This window comes from Malaya genurostris, chromosome 3, assembly GCF_030247185.1.
Source record: "Malaya genurostris strain Urasoe2022 chromosome 3, Malgen_1.1, whole genome shotgun sequence".
NCBI lineage: Eukaryota > Metazoa > Arthropoda > Insecta > Diptera > Culicidae > Malaya > Malaya genurostris.
In genome coordinates this window covers 153,347,758-153,366,491 of record NC_080572.1, presented here as the reverse complement: position 1 = coordinate 153,366,491, position 18,734 = coordinate 153,347,758, and the positions used below count along the sequence as shown (strand labels likewise).

Here is an 18,734-nt window from a genome sequence, read left to right as displayed (position 1 = left end):
CTGATGAACCAAGTAGAAGACAGTTCCATTACGTGATATAGAGTTTCATGAACGATTTTATGTCTTTCTCAACTGTTCTCTTGGCATTGCATTGTTTTCTATTGCATATATGTCTTCAATAATTGACACGATGCGGCTCGACAAAATTCACTGGGTTATTTCGACATACTCACACTAGCATTAACCTTTCAACTGCTGAGAATAGCCACACCAACACATTCTCACGTGGATTGGACTATAAGAGGACGTATACACGCTCGTTCAATGTTACTCTAAAGTGAGTACAATTTCACTCACTTTCGTTAAAAGTGGAACTACTCTATAGTGAGTAAAACCTGTTTACTCACTTTTGAGTGAATATGGTATTTGTCAAATTCTGAGTAACAATTACTCAGTGCTACAAATGGTAAAGTTAGCTCGAGTGAGTAAATATGACTCAATAGCATGCGAATTGAATAAGGGATTCGAAAAGGGAATTCTTTACGTTAAACAAATACTGACTTACTTATATCCAACGAATTCGCTACCTGTTCATCGGCCATTGGAAAGGATCCGTCTGCCTTCCTACGTTGCCCACGTACGGCATTTTGTACAGCATTGGTAGAAATGCTCTGATGTATTCTTATATAGAAAAAAAATATAGAAAATACTTGCTATATGACTGAACCGACGACACCACAGACTAACAGACAGGACACTCAAATTAGATTCTTCAATGATTTTAACGGTCATTTCGAATATTCCTTTATTTGGGACAGTACTCACATGTGTCATGATGGCGCCACCTTACCCTATCAAAAATATCCTGTCTGTCATCTAGACTGTGTTTATTTTTTTCATTTACCAACAGAGTTGCCGTTCATACAGAATTACCTGTAATGTATTGATTTGTATACGTCCATGCGAATTTCATGCAGGATTCAGATTTAATACACATTGCCAAAACTATATACATAATTGTGCCTACTTCTCATCCTCCAACGCAATACAAAATCGAACCCGTTTTGTTACCATATTTACTTGCTTCTGGTCTGCCGCCATTTAATTTCGAGTGAAAACTACCAACACAATAAAAAATAGTCTAGATGAACAACGTTGAGTCAAATAAACGGTTACCTTTCAACATCGCGAAAAAGTTAAATATATTATCAACGTAATCCAATAATTTATTGTGACGATTCATTTTCAAATATTTTGATGAAATCAGGCATCCCTGCAAGCAGCTGATCGGTGTTGACAAACGAGGGGAAACCAACTAGTAAAAAACTTTTACATTACACAAGGGGTGTACAGATAGTAAATAGTTCGCGCAGTACAATATAGGTGGAACTAGTGCATCACGAAAAATTATTTTTATAAGAATTTACTCATACTGTCATGTCTGTTAGTCTGTGGACGACACGACCAGACACTCCGAAGGAAAATCGGAATAAAAAGTGTTCGTGAGTGATTTACCACCAGTTACCATAAATATAGCGACCCCTTGAAAATGACAAAAACTAACTATTCGAGCAACACTGTTTAAGTTTGCTATGCTGTGGTTACCAAGGAGCACCAGAATAAATAAACAAACAGTTTTAGTTGTGGAATAATTCCACCGTTTTGAATTTTTGTGTCTTTTCCTCTTATTTAGTGAATTCCGGAGAGCTATTAAATAATGTGGATCATCATCAATGCAAATTATGATAAAGCTGAGTGCAGGTAAGTGCTTGAATTTTATTATTAAATATTATTTTTCTATTTGCAGTTAACATTCTTTCGCCGCCTTCGAAAAAGCTTCTAAGGAAGGAGATACAGTATCTTTCTATTCGTTTCCTACGAACAGTTATATGTAAATTCAAACCAGATGGTAGATAAATAGTTTAGATATACATAATTTAGTTAATTTAAGATTAATTCAATGGAATCTTTTTTGTGCGATCACCGAACCTCATACCAAAGGGATTTGTTCACCTCATTTCTGCCGGAATTAATTTAGGGATCCATTAAACACTTCTAAAGGGTGAGAAACTGGAAAATCTGAAAACAAACTCTTGCTTATGTGCATTATTAAATAAAACAGTTGGCATATACGAACAATATGAGTCTGAAGTTAACTGTATCATCCGAACAGAAAATAAAATCGTTATTGAGTAGAATTTAATAAGCTATCACATTTAACCTTTATATACTCAAATTTATATACTACAATCAATATAATCAACTACTACGTAGTTGATTATATCGGTTAAATCGGAATCTACAGTAAAAAATTCAGTCAATACTTTTATTCTAATTTATTTTTTTTTCAACTGCATTATTACAGTCATCGTATTTTATAATTATGGAATAATTAAAGTCGAAAATTATACTTGAACATTTTTTCTGTCATCTATTCATGCATAAACTTTATTTACACATTCGACAAACTGTTCAATATATCGAATATGTATATGAAAATTATGTGTTAAAAACTACATGCAAAGTATAACACCAACAATCTTGCCAGTGGTCCAACTACATTCAGTGGTCTCGTTTAAAGTGAGAATCTCTTGTTTTTGTTTACATTCCATATGTAGTTACCGAGGCTACTGGTAACTGTTTTTCAAAATCAATAATTTTCCAGTTTGTGTTGCCAGTTCCAACATTTTTTCATGCGATTTCGTTTTGACATTACCAGTTACTGAGGGGTAGTTAGATTTGCGATACAGTTTTGATAGTCGAGTGGCAGGTCGTGTCGTCGACTGAACGCTTACTTATCGTCTTCAACCTGCGCGAATTGCAGCATTTTGTTAATGTGTACCGCTTCCGACAAAGGGAAAGTTCCGCCTTCGACAAAAAGAAAAGTTCAGTGAACGTAAATTTTTACACAACGTTTTCAAACCTCTGTGAGTAAAACTTGTTGTCGATTTAGAAACTGAGTCGAAGTTACTCATTCTTCTAAATCAATATTACTCACTTTTTGACATTTGAACTAAATAAGCAAAAGTGAGTACAAATTGCTCACTTGAGAGTAACATTGAATGAGCGTGTAAATTACTGTACACGCACAATTTCGATCAGTTTATATATGCTAAATGCTTAGCTAGAAATAAAACAGTATCTATGCAGTAATCGACGGTGTAGCATTTAATTTTGGAGTTAAATAACGAAATGTTTCATGTTTTCATTTGACGAATAGTGTATCTTGCTATTGGTTTTGTAGGCTTGTTAGTGATTACAATCTGTGATTTAAGTGACCTATTGTAGATATATTTTGAATCGACTTAGAAATGGTAACTCATTTACAATTATCTACACAACGAGCACTTTTTATTAACAATTTAACTACATGAATCATGAATATCATTTCTACTGAATCAGTTCTGGAAGCAATAGACAGGGATGTCAGGTCATTTTTCCAAAAATCTAATCAAGCCAAGATCCTGTCTGTGTAAAATCTGTGCACGTTTCCCGTGCCATAATAGCAGAAAAAAAGTCTCATTGATCGATCGTCTAAAATCTGGAAAATCTGATCGATTGCAGAATCTGTGAAAGTGTATGATTATTTAGTGAAATCTGTGCCATTTTCAATATCTGCGAAACACAGATTAATCTGTGAACCGGACATGTCTGGAATTAGATATTTATGCCGATGCGTTTCCAAAAACCGTATGACGTGACAAATTTTTCTGTATTCAAATGAGGCAAGATCCTCGGGCCAATTGCAAACACATGCAACACAACAACATATTTTGAATCGACTTAGAAACGTTATAGTAATGGTGTTGCATGCGGGCCCTTCCCACAACGGCATTTTGAGATCAACATCGGAATTTCATAATCAGTTGATTGCAACGTAATGGAATCGTTTTACGGTTCACCTTGTTTATGCCCCGTTTACACTTCTGCTGGCTGCCAGCATGCTGGTGTCAGTGTACTGCCCTCTTAGGAAAAAACGTTCAACTGTGGTCCAATGATCCAAAGTATTAGACCAACGAAGGACCACCGTTGAACATTTTTTCCTAAGAGGGCAGTACACTGACACCAGCATGCTGGCAGCCAGCAGAAGTGTAAACGGGGCATTAGTGCACGAAAGCTATGTATTTCTCGGGAAAGAAAGATTCTTCTCGTTCTGGAGTGAATCAGTATAGCGACGCCGCGAAACTATTATCAGGAGTCACTGTAAAAGACATAAGAATCGAAATTAAGAACACGCTCGCTCAATGTTACTCAAAAGTGAGTAGAATTTCACTCACTTTCGCTAAAAGTGGAACTACTCTATAGTGAGTGAAGTTATATTTACTCACTTTTGAGTAAAGATGGAATTTGTCAAATTCTGAGTAACATTTACTCAGTGTTAGAAAAGGGAAAATTAGCTCAAATGAGTAAATGCTACTCAGTTTCATTTGAATTGCCAAGGAATTGTTCTTTCCGTACAGAAATGCGTATAGATTTAAAACAACATAATATTTTATTATTATTTTAGAAAAAGATTACATTTTGTGATTACAGCTGTTTTTTACACGAAACTTGAACTACAATTCTAAGTCTTTTGCACTGGAAGCTTCTTTGAAAGATGCCGCAAGACTATTCACGCTTCAATAAATTCCTGAATTTTAGTTTCGGGAATGAATAAGTCTGCACGCATTTTGGTTATAAAGTTATTCATAGCGTCTGCTAGCTGCCGGGCACTTATTGGGCTCATAAAGAACATTTTATTGGTTACTTTAGAGTAATCAGGCTCCGGGTCCGTATCACGTCTTGTCGATGTGTCGATACTGGAAGCGAAATCGACAAAACTTTTTACTTCGGAAATTTCTTCGATATAATTTTCCAAAGGATGTGAGTTCATTATATGCCGCTGCAGAACCTTAAAACTCCTGTATAGAATCCCACATTCCGAACATTTGAACGGCAGTTCTTCATTTTTACTCGTGTTTAATTTGTGAAATTTTTGAAAATGAGCTTTTAACTCTTCCACGTATCCCGAAACGAAGGTTGCACATATGTGGCAGCGAAAACCTTCAATCGTAAAAAACTGCAAAAACTATTCGTATTATAAAATATATTTAATACCTTTTAATTTTCGATAGACGTCTTCATCTACCGCGGCTCCAACCAGCTCCATTTTCGTTCAAATACGTTTTCAATCAAAATGCGGAAATGAGCAAAAATTTTCAAAGCGTTCTCAAAAAACGGTGAGTGAAAATTGTTGTTAATTAGGAAACAGAGTAGAATCTACTCAGTTTTCTCAATCAATCTTACTCACTTTTTGACATTTATACAAAATAAGCAAAAGTGAGTACGAATTACTCACAATAGAGTAACGTTGAGCGAGCGTGAATACAATCGAAACATAACCTATACGAAAAAAAATTACCAATCCATGTGAATAAAGCCACAATCAGAAATAAAAATACGAAATAAACTAGTAATCTAACAATACACGGGCAAGATGGGCAGTGACACAGCAAAGAGAAAAAGTAAATGAACACGAACTTATGAAAATGCTTCGATTTTAACAGATTTATATCAGCTGTTTTTCAAAGATGGGCGAATCTTACAAAAGTAAACAAATCGAGTTTCTCTCACCTACCAATAAATACTTCAAAATCCAACAATTTTGCCTAAAAATTCGGATTGTACAAATATCTCAATCTTAGTAATACAAAGAAAAATAAAACGCGAAACAGTCATTTCGTTTGTTTACGTAAGTTTCGTCCTTCGTGTTCCATGCCAACAAACAGGACGATACTTCAATTGCTAGTAAGGAAGGGCGATTTATTTTCTTGATTTTAGATGGTTTTCGAACCTTTTACTAATGGAAATAGTAAAAGAGACGATAAAATTACCCGCAGATTTGCCTTAGTCGCGAAAACGAACCAATTTCACGAAAAATGTGCAAGGGCGTAACTTAATAATTCACACAGGAAGCAGTAAACAAATCAAAAAAGGGCGAAACTCTTATGTTGATTTACTCAGCGGATATAGAAGGAAAGTGGTCACATTTGCATGCCTTTCAAAGATAAAGCAACTGTTCATCCACTAATCAAATATTGATCTGATAATATACGATACTTTCTAAAAAGGATTTGATAGCAAAGTCGAAATATTCATCGACGTTTTCTCCATTTGCTGTCTTTGTAGATTCGGTCTTCTTTGAAAACCAGCTGATTTCTATAAGTATCATGTAGAATGCTTTTTATTAGGTATGTATTTATGTATGTATGTATGTATGTATGTATGTATATATATATATATATATATATATATATATATATATATATATATATATATATATATATATATATATATATATATATATATATATATATATATATATATATATATATATATATATATATACATATATATATATATGTATATATATATATATATATATATATATATATATATATATATATATATATATATATATATATATATATATATATATATATATATATATATATATATATATATATATATATATATATATATATGTGTGTGTGTGTGTGTATGTGAAGCAAACGTCAGTTCAAGGCAAGGGGAACTATCCGGAAGTCGGATCCGTATGAAATTCAGAAATTAAGTATGGGACCACAGGACCTTTCATTTGAACTCAAGTTTTTAGAAATCGGTCGCGCCATCTACGAGAAAAGTTAGAACACAGTTTCTTTTTTTGCACATTTTACCCCATAACTTCGAAACCGGAAGTCGGATCCAAACAATATTCAGGGATTGTGTATGGGACTATAAGACATTTCATTTAAATCTAAGTTTTTAAAAATCGGTTCAGCCGTCTCTGAGAAAAGTTAATGCACTTATTTTCACAATTTTTCGCACATTTTACCCCATAATTCCGGAACCGGAAGTCCCTCCCATTAGTTGGTGGGCTTGACGGTATTGCAAACATCATCCCATACAATCAATTAGCGTTAAAATTTGATAAAGATACGCGTTACAGCTTTTAGTTCAATAATTGAATTAAATGAATAAGGTATTGGACGAATTAAATGAATAAGATGTTGATTGCATTACGCTCCAACATCCGGGGTTGGAGAGGCCGGTAGGGCTTGACTCAGCTCTTTTTTATGTTTTATTTACATACTACCGGCCCTTATTACCAGTGTGAAGTGGAAATTAAGTGGAGTGAACGTATCCCAATTGGGTTTCACACGATGGCAACAAATCAACGGTAAATCGAGTCCATATTTGACGTTTACTGGTGGTTTATGTACAATGGATTACTGTGGAATGAGATAGAATATTGTAGAATAGAACGAAATAATAATAACTTAACTAATGAGCAAACCACTGATAGCTGTCAAACGATGTTCATCCAGTTTGTATTGTGAGGATTGGGACCTGATGGGTGAGACGTTTGGGACCTGATGGGTGAGATGATGTGTGAGTGAAATGTAAGAGTAAGTGCATGCAAGAATGGTAATAAAAGTCACCGTTTCAGCTCAGCTAACGATCGACCATTAGAAGAGATAGAAATTGGGTAACGGTACCCCCATTCATCTCAAATCCATTAGTCATTTCATATACGAGAACCATTAGTTATAGTGAGATCTGTTATCTCTGTTTGATAGATTAATTTCAGAAGTAACATGAAATTTGGAGCATTTTGCTTCGCTAAAATAGCAGTATTGAACGACTTCCGAACTACTGCTATGCGTTATTGCTTCTTAGAGACGAGGCAAAGACTTTGTATTCGTTTTTATCACAATTCATTCATTGAAAGTCGAGTGGTTGCTAAAATAACATGGTGACTAATGAGATGACTATTGGCACACTAGTTTTAGTAAGGATCTATAAGAGTAGAAATAGTAACTCAATGTTGTAATACTTGCGTGTGGAATACATGTAGGTATGTATGCATGTGTGTATGTGTGTGTGCCTGTGTGTATGTATGTATGTATGTGTTTTTGTGTGTATGTACAATATACATTAGCCGTGCCTTTGGGTGCGTTGTATCAAATTGGTAGTGATGCATTTCGATTGTGAGTCAGTGTACACCAGATGCCCAAAAGTGCCTGAGCGGATGGTAACACTGTCAAGGATCAACCGAAGATAACGAAATGTGTGTTGAGGACAACCCTATCGCGCGGTACCACCCGGTACTCCGTAAACCGCTAGGCTCTCACTTGACTGTATAGCTGTCGTAGTGAGATGCTGGAGATGCGTATATATGTGAATAATTGCGGTTGTCAGTTTCCGTCAGATAGTATCCGTCCAGAATATAAGTAGTATACGTCGAGTAATGTATAATTTCGGATACGCTGTCAGTATGTACCATTTTAACGTGTTCGGTAATAAATAAGTTTTATAGTCGTTATCGTTCGTGTTAATTATTTTCTTTGTACTGATGACCCGCATCTAGTACCGGGGTCGTCCAGATACAAAATGTGAACATGCTGTAGTAATACTTATGGGATCCAAAGGTCAATATAATTTAAATAAAAACGCATGTCATCAATTCTTTTCCGTCAAACCATCATGAGCGGCCTTACAAAGATGTACACTTTACACTTTTTTTCGGAAATGAATGACTGAGAATAAATAAGAAAGCTGAAAAATTGGAAAATAATTAAATTAACACTCTTAGGAAATCTTAGATACAAAATGGAACATGGGTAAGAAAAAAAAAACACATACAACTAACTTTTACATATGAGGAAATAAAATAACATATTCACCCTCATTCTTGTTTACGTCCGTATCCACAATACGACGAACGGGTACTTTCGAACGAATACGAATAAGCCATTCTTGTTTTCACTCGAATGAATTCGAACGCGAATCGTTTGCCACAAAATATTCAAATATCAGTAAACTTCTTAAAATAAATGCTAAGCCTTGATGTAATCAGTCCAATTCCTGTGATTAACCATATGCGAAACGCTAGAATGTATGCCATTTTAGTTTCAAACGAAACGTGTATTCGAACATCATTCGTACGAGCGAAATGTCCCATTCCCGTTTACGGACGAATAGGCAAAATGCCGTGGTTTCAATTCGTCAGTTTAATGTTGCGAATCAACCGTTCGAACACATTGAAAAAAGTTTAACCGATCTCTAACAAAATTATTTTCGAATCTAAAGGTGATTTGTAATCAAATCATAAATTTGTATTTTGCATAAATCATTTAGAAAGCATAGCAGTATAGTAAAGTGCTGTTTTTTCTATGGAGCCTTTGAATATATGCGAGGTTCAAAGTTTTTACGCATCAATTTTGCATCTATTAAGAACTTTATGGAAAATACGCCATGGGTAAACATGCTTTATTTTATATCAAATGCATGATTTTACCAATGAAATAAATATGTAGGCTATCGAAAACATGACAAAATTGCAAGAAAAATGCAACATATTTTTCGCAGATACTACTGATCGGACTGCTATTTCAAATGCTTTTTTTACTTTGCACGAAGTTTTTATTTGAAAATTTCATTTACCGACTTGAATAAAATTGGTCCTGAGTACGATATTTATTTATTATGTAGCATTCGTCACTTCCTTGATGCTTGGAATCTTCCTAAAAAACTACCTGCGCTGCAGATCCTTCTTTTGCACAGGAGTCGCGTACGTACACGTTCGAGTGAAAACAAGAATGGCTTGTTCGTTCGTTCGAAAGCATGTGTTCGTCGTATGGTCGATACGGACGTAAGCAAACATGATGATACAAAATCTTTTTCACTGATTTTGTACAAGTCAAATAACAAATGATATCAAAGATTTTTATTTACAACTCAAATCTGTACCAGAACTGATAGTTTAAAGTTGGATGGGCGTTGTTTTTATGCATGTACGATGTTTAAAAGTGTGATTGATTCGAACGTAAACGGGAATACGAATTTGCTATACTTTCGAACGTATCGCATACGGCCGTAAACAAGAATGAGGCTGATTAGCAAAAGTACGGAATGGAAATAAAATAGAATGACAACAAAAGACACTTACGAAACACAATTGAATACAACCACTAGAATTAGGGTAAAACAGAATATAAACTATGGCCAAATGTAAGAAAACCAACATAAATAAATAATAAAAACTGTTGGGTAATAATATAATTTCCTCATATTGAAAGAGGCGTTTATATGGCGCACATGCGCTAATTCGGCCTGATACAAACTAACGGGGAGGGAAACACATTTTGGACAGGGCCCTTCCCCCATCAAAATGCGATATAAGGAAACTATAAGGAATAATTCCGGAACCAGAAGTCGGATCCAAATAATATTCAGGAATGACCTTTCATTTGAATCTAAGTTTGTGAAAATCGGTTCAGCCATCTCCGAGAAAAGTTAGTGCAAAAAAACGTTACATACACACATACGCACATACACACACAGACATTTTGCGTATACGACGAACTGAGTCGAATGGTATACGACACTCGGCCCTCCGGGCCTCGGTTCAAAAGTCGGTTTTCACAGTGATTGCATAACCTTTCTATAAGAGGAAAGCAAAAAATATATAACAATGCAATATAACATAATATAATATAATTTCTATCTATATAAAAAACCGGGTGGGTAATGTCAGAGACATAACTGGATGGAGTGAATACGAAAACAATTGACATGTTCCTTAACACTCCCAAATATCAATTAGTTGATCAATTGTATGAATTATGCAAGCATTCCCTTTTTTTACATTTTTCACAAAAACAAAGAAGGCTTCACTTGATCTCGATTACTGTGAATTTCACACAGCGAAAAGTGCACAAATCTAATCAAACTGTTCTAGATTTGCACTAAGCTGAGGATATTTATCTTCGATTTGCTAGCAAGAAATCCTAATAGTTCTTTAGCAAACTTTTAGAGCCATTAGAACGGCTGTTTTTGTGTGATGCTCCCCACCGTTGTCCTCTTTTCGTTGGTTTTGCACCAATGCAAACAACTGGTAGCTGTGACGCAATCGCTCTTGTCGGAAGCGAAACTAGCTTTGCAAACGACACACAATACATCTGCTCGCAGTGGCGATTGAATCCAAACTGATCCAATTTTTTTTAGGAGGTTTCTTTTTACGTGATTTCGTTTGTAGCTTTTTCACTAATGAGTGGTCCTAACGGCTATAAAAATAGCAGCATATAGAATTTTAATGTCGATTATTTCATTTTGGATTTGCATTTAATTGAAAGAAACTAAAATTGACATGGGTCAAATAAGACAGATTTTTCAATAGTGTACTATTGAAATACTTCAATGCTGTTGCTAAACACGTTTAAGTTGAAAAAATTCGATTCTATTGGTAGCTGGATTATATAAATCCTTTCACAGATCACTGAGCTATGAGCTTTAAAAATACGAGAAAGGCCAACGCGCCTTACGAATTATCCTCTTTGATACTCGTTTATATCAAACATTTCAGAAAAGTTTAATTTTGAATTGTTTGAGATTATGTTACACAACTGAAAATTTTATCATAAAATTGTGATCATATTTCCGATGGCATGTAGCAAAAATTATGTTGATTCGTTAGATACAACAAGACATATTCACGATCAAAAACTTATCACTCTCTTAGAGCGTACATTTTGAATAGGCGCCCCATAGTAAAGTAAGTCGTATTCACGACAAAATGCAGAGATCATTCCTTGTAATCGCATCACACTTAAGAACGGATGGACGGATGTACATGATTCTTTTTTTGTTTGATCAGGTTTTACCCCCACCGGGTTCGTACATAAAAAACGTGTTTAATCCACCTAGCAGTGAGATGATACCTATTTTTATCAATCCGCATGTGTTTTTTTGCATGAATATTCTTCGGTGTTTAAGTTTTCATGACATTATTTTAATGACCGTTGTTTTAAGCGACAATTTGAGATTTTAATCACTCATTACTCTGTAATGTCGAAACTGCAAATCGGATCGAATTTGAATCTAGAAGTGTGATAATCGATAAAACATGCCATGATATGTAAGTTCCACTCTAGAGTTTACGGTAATTTAAGGTACTTCCAGAGCCGGTATTCAGGAATCAGCATAACCCAAACCGATTCGTATGGCCATATGACGAATAAATTACAACAGTTTTGAGTCCAACTTTGAAGCTTTTCGGGATTGTCATCTTCTATATCGGTTTGAATTTTAAAAATTCATCATCATGTAATTCGAGAACCGGAAGTCATAATTGGATAAAATTAATTAATATTTGTATATAAGTTTGTTTCAATTTGAATTTTTGTTTCTGAAATTTGATTAGGCTTTTTTTGAGAAAACGATTGAGCTTTGAGAAACGATTTTATACTGGAACCGGAATTCTAAAAGCGGTATGGCCGAAGTCAGATAAATTCACCTGAGTAGCTGTACAGTTTACATTTGTTTCAAAATATTTGAAAATCAGTTAAGACATCTTTGAGAGATCATAGCACGAATTAAATTTTTAGGTGCCTTCTGATTGAAAACTGAATACCATTAAAACTGAAATAAATTTATTTGGATATCGAATATCCAAATCTGCAAACCCGATAAACCTGATTAATTTATATAAAATAGACATTTTTATACTAATCACCCTGTATTTCCGAAACCGGAAGTTGGATCTGACTGAAAAGCAAGATGTTTTATAGAACCTTGAAACTTTTCATTTGAATCTTAGATGATTCTAAGATTTCATTTGAATCTTAGATCGGTTCAGCCATCTACGAGAAAAATGAGTTACACAATTTTGATTTCGTTTCACATATCATCTTGTAGTTCCAGAACCAGAGGTCGGAACCAAACATAATGCAGGAACTTTGTTTGGGAGCATACGACTTTTCGTATGAATCTGAATTTGTAGAAAAGAAGTTTTCCGAGAAAATTAAGTGAAATTATTTGTCACACACGCATTTGCTGATCTTGACGAACTGATTCGAATGGTATATGGATGTTATGTTGTTCCAGCATTTATTGCTGTAAGTAGTTTAAAACAAAATAATTAAAAACAATTCTGCCATCATCTGGTTTATATATGTCATATTCGAACGATTATGTTGCCAAAAACGAGCCGTGCCAAAATCGGTCCGAGGCTAAATGTCATGAAAAAGGATGCTGTACACAATCCTTTTGGTACTTAGAAACAATTGTATGTAACAGTATAAAAAATCGTGTTTTCCGTTGCTCCCAAGCATATCTTTGTCATATAGCGCTCAAAACTCCTACTGCTGGAATAGGGGGAAAAGTCGCTTACAGAAAAATTTCGATATCTCCGTTAAAAATGGACGGATTTTAACAAACTATGGCTTGTTGGATAGGTATTACCGTGCGGAATCTAAGTCTGGAAACATATTCTGTTTTCAAGGTTAAGTGTGACTTATACGGTCAAAAAACTGAAAATTTCGACATAAAACTTTGTATAACTCAAAAAGTAAACATCCGATCTCAAAACCATTCAATAGCGTTTTGGGTGACGGGGAGACCTTTCATTTGCGACTAGTTTGATCAAAATCGGTTCAGCCATCTCTGAGATCTCGACCTCTTAGTTGACAACACACATACAGACACACACACACATACACACACACAGACATTTGCTCAGTTCGTCGAGCTGAATCGATTGGTATATGTCATTCGGCCCTCCGGGCCTCGGAAAAATTTTCTAGAGTTTGAGCGAATTCTATACCTATTTTTTATATATATAAAAATAGGTAAAAATAGGAAAACTTGCCGGAAAAGTGGGCAAAATCCATAGAGTTGTTTTGTATGGACAATGGAAAAAAATACTAGATCGTTGAAAGAATCTTTTGGCGCGCAACGAGTTGTTTTGTGTGAAGTTTTTACATGCATACTTGATTCATATGATTCGTCATTCCGAGCCACGTGCTTAATTGGGTTTCAACATTATTGCTCGCCAAATGATTTAATGATGGAACGCATATGAGTGTTCTAGCTATACCGTAAACAGGATCAAAAGATGTGGTGTCGACTAATGAGACGACTATTGATACAACTATTAAACGTATGCAGTGTTCATGTAAAAGTTAATGGTTACAATATTTAAAAGAATGGTAACTTGAACTTTCGAATATCCAAGAATAACTCTTTATCTTTCGTTTTTTTTAACAATATCAAATTAACTAGAGATTATGAGAGGAGAAAGAATATGAAAAATGTAGAGCCATAGTACTCAAGGAAGAGGAAGGTTAATTTAAGTTAAAAGGTTTCTCGCGTCTAAAATTTTACCTTCTACCAGAGGAGCGATGCGAATCATCCGAGTTTTTTTAATAAATAATTACTGACTGACCAGAAGTCATAAATTAAAAGTAAAAAAAAGTTTATCGCTAAATTTTTAATCGAGAATTGTTCCTGTGATTGTCACGCTACGAACATGCATCAAACACGACTAAATAATCTCACCAGACTAGAGAGAAGTGTCGAACTACAAGTCGCGAGGGCAGCTTTCGTAAATTTGTGGAATCAATTTAAAGTAGTCATCTTAGTTATTTTTGCTTCACCTTTATCCCATATCACGAAACCATTAGTTTGGGAGAGATCTACAATCGCTGTATTGACTCAAAAGATGATATGGCGATCGGTGCATTTGCTTAATTTTTGCGTAACAAAAGCTTTTAACATATTCACAATATTTGTTGATGAATTCATCGCAGCCAAGAAATCAGTAAAATAATGGAAAGATACATTAACAGCGCAAGACGTTTGACAATTCTACTATCCGAAAACATAAATTCAAAAAAAAAAGACAAAATTCGACGGGTCAGCTAGTAACATAATATAAAATAACATAATATAATATAAATAATATAATATAATGTGATACAATCCAATACAGAATAATATCATACAACATAATATAACATAACAAAATATAATATAAGACGATAATATATGAAGTAATATGATAAGATTCAATATATAACAATTGATGTTGCAGTGTAAGTTATGCTCTTTTTTCGTTGGAGTACTGCAGGAAATATATTTCTTTGTTAATAATACTAACAATAATAATAATAATAACAACAACAGCAATTGTCAGAGAAAATAAGGGATAATAAGAAAACATATAAGTGTAGAAGATAAATGATTAAACTAAAATAAAAGATTAATCTAGACTAAATAACTTTAAAGAAATTCCACATGATTATTTTTTTCAGTGCATATTATGTGCGGTCAAAAATTTTTTTTGAATTTGATAGAAATACAAAAGTCCGATAGCAAAAATTTATAACAATAGTTGTAATAAATTAAATATATATATATATATATATATATATATATATATATATATATATATATATATATATATATATATATATATATATATATATATATATATATATATATATATATATATATATATAATATAAAATAACATAATATAATATAAGACGATAATATATGAAGTAATATAATATATGAAGTAATCTATATAAGTATAGATTCAATATAATACAATTGATGTTGCAGTGTAAGTTATGCTCTTTTTTCGTTGGAGTACTGCAGGAAATATATTTCTTTGTTATATATATGTATATATATATATATATATATATATATATATATATATATATATATATATATATATATATATATATATATATATATATATATATATATATATATATATATATATATATACATATATATATATATATATATATATATATATATATATATATATATATATATATATATATATATATATATATATATATATATATATATATATATGTTAGCTGACCCGTCGAACTTCGCCTCGCCCGTTTTTTTGTAATTTATGTTTTCGGACACTAGAATTGTCAAACGTTATGCTGTTAATGTATCGTTCCTTTATTTTACTGATTACTTGGCTGCGATTAATTCATAAAAAAAAATGGTAATATGTTAAAAGCTTTTGTTACGCCAAAATAAAGCGAATGCACCGCGAATCATCTTTTGAGTCAGTGCATCAAATAGCGATTGTTGATCTCTCTCAGACTATGGTTTCGACATATGGTATAAAAAGTGAAGCAATAATAACTGAGATGACTACTTTGAATTGATTAGAACAAATTTACAAAAGCTGCCCTCGCGACTTGTTTTTTGTCACTTCTCGCTAGTCTGGTGATGTTAATGAATCGTGTTTGATGAATGTTCGTAGCGTGACAATCACAGGAAAAAAATTACATTAACAATTTAGCGATAAAACTTTATATTTACTTTTAATGTATGACTTCTGGTCAGTCAGTAACTATTTAGTAAATTTTTAACATATCAGAGACTCTGATATTTCGCATCGCTAAGTTTGACTCCTCTGGTAGAAGGTAAAATTTTAGATGCGAGAAATCTTCTTCTTACTTAAATGAACCTTGTTACGTCGAATTTTCCGCACTTTATTTTCAAATCCGTACTCCTCCTTGAGTACTATGATTAGTTTGATATTGTTAAAAAACCGAATGACAAAATGAGTAATTCTTGGACGTTCGAAAGTTCAAGTTACCATTCTTTTAAATATTGTATCCATTAACGTTTACATGAACACTGCATTCGTTTAATAGTTTTATCAATAGTCATCTCATTAGTCAACAGTACATAATTTTGTTTAGTACCCCACCTACAATTAATGAATGGTGGAGTTCGGCACTGAGAATCTATATCAGAAAGTTTTATATGAAAATAATGTGCAGTTCTTCTGTTATAGAGGAGTGAAGATGAGGAGTGATTGTACCAGTATGCAGCTTATCGTTCTAGTCAATGCATAAAATCTCACAACTAATGGTTTTCCATCCACCAGAATTTACCCGACGCGAACGAACTTCACCTATCGATGATCTAGCAATCTTTGGCGACTTTTTCAGTGGAAAATTCCATTGTCCATACAAAATACCTTTATTGGTTTTTCCCACTTTTCCGGTAAGTTTTCCTAATTTTTTTGTTGTACGAACCCGGTGGGGGTAAAAACTGATCAAACAAAAAAAAGCATCTCAATCCGTCCATCCGTTCTTACGTGATGCGATTACAAAGAATGATCTCTGCATTTTTATATATATAGATAATTACTTTCTTTTGAAGTACTAAAACACAAAAAAATTATTCATTTGCATTTTCAATTTCTCTTCATTTACTTATAGTATCGAAAGCCTTTATAGTTTAAATTAAGTTCACGCAGGCTAATCAGTGCAACAAAAATCCAACCAAAAAAAATCAAAATTAAATGCTTAGGTGCCAGATCAATTCTGTTTAACTTGCAGGATCGTGTTTGCCGTAGTAGGCCAAAACACGTTTCATGATTCTATTCGTTTCGTTGGCCCATGTTCTGGCAGCAGCCGGAGAATCCCCTCTATATATTCTGTGTTCAAGCATACGGTCTGTAAAAACAAGTTGAATAAATAATCAATTAAAATTCAATAAAGAAGGTAGTCACCTCGTACGAATTGAACCTTTTCTGGTTCAAGCGGAATTTTTTCCACTGCATTAACAGGCAACTGACGTGGTGCATCGTGATGTCCCGATTTTCGATATATATATATATATATATATATATATATATATATATATATATATATATATATATATATATATATATATATATATATATATATATATATATATATATATATATATATATATATATATATATATATATATATATATATATATATATATATATATATATTTCTAATTTGCATTTCATATAGTTCGTACTTACTATTGATACCTTCCTCTGAATCTGAATAGTAATCCATTCCTGTAACATTCTTTCCGGAATCATTCGTTTCTGAATCATCCTTTCCTAAATCATCCTTGTTTGAGTCAGAGTCAGCCTCCTCTTCTGATTCTTCTAGCTCAATTTTTTTCGCGTTTTTTTTCTCAAAGCAGTTTTTATTTCTATTCGATTTTCAGCAGTCTAAAAACCAGTAAGAGTTTAATTGGATGGTCCTCTAAAAACAAATTCAGTAAAACTAAACAAGTTTTGTTCTTTTATATTTGTTTTCAACATAGTTTACTTACCTCATCGGAAACCGAAAAATATGACCCGTTCGTGTTTTTAGACCAGCGAGTATCCACTGATCGCTTCCTGGTAGACTCCAACTGCTTCCTGGTAAATTCTGATATTTTTCTGGTAGATTCCTTACTTCCGGTATGATTTACAATCTAAATATGAAGTTATATTCTATATTCGTGCATATTACCGGTTTAGAACGGACAGTAACAGGAATACTGTTCCTGGTGGACTGACGAGGACGACTCGTGTCCGTGCCGGTCTTTGCGATAACATCCACGTTTTTATTTTCTTTCTCCTGAAAAGGGAAGAATGTATCGATTAGAACATCAATGTTAATCAATTCATTATGCACTTACCCGATCAATATTATTTAGAAATTTTAAATTTGTCTTATTTGCTGCCGCTCGCAGCTTTTTTGTTGCCGAAGAAGTATATTTTCTAACAATTTTCTAAAGTCGCAAAAATTTTGCACTTCGTTTGCGTTGTTTGTTGAAAAAGTACGAGTGTGTAATGTCAGAGACATAACTGGATGTCGTGAATACGAATATGACACGCTTTATTTATGCTTCCGAATTCGAATTGGTAGTTGATCGATTGTTTGAATTGTGCAACTTTCCCCTCTTTCGTTACTAGAAATTCAAACGATGCGCCTAGACTAAATAACAGATTAGTTACATTAAACATTCTGAAACGCAATTAAATATTATGAAATAAGCAGTATAGTTCTTTATAATAAAATAATGGTGGCTCTGAAAAGAACTTTTTATAAAAGCGTTCGTGATGGAGAGTGACGAGTTGCGTTAGTTCAGCACGCAGACTCTGAAATCTA

General features: G+C 33.4%; 1 protein-coding gene across 3 annotated transcripts in view; it reads left to right on the top strand.

Moving 5' to 3' along the window:
- Positions 1 to 3,057: 3,057 nt before the first annotated feature.
- Positions 3,058 to 18,734, top strand: part of LOC131435110 (unconventional myosin-XV) — a 536,922-nt gene continuing 521,245 nt past the window's right edge. Inside the window, exons 1-2 of one of the 3 annotated variants that reach the window (XM_058602646.1) lie at positions 3,061 to 3,254; positions 6,109 to 6,170. The gene's annotated coding sequence lies outside the window, so the exon portion shown is untranslated. Of the gene's footprint in view, positions 3,255 to 6,108; positions 6,171 to 18,734 lie in introns of all 3 variants that reach the window. The other 2 variants (XM_058602647.1, XM_058602644.1) reach the window with 2 other exon arrangements.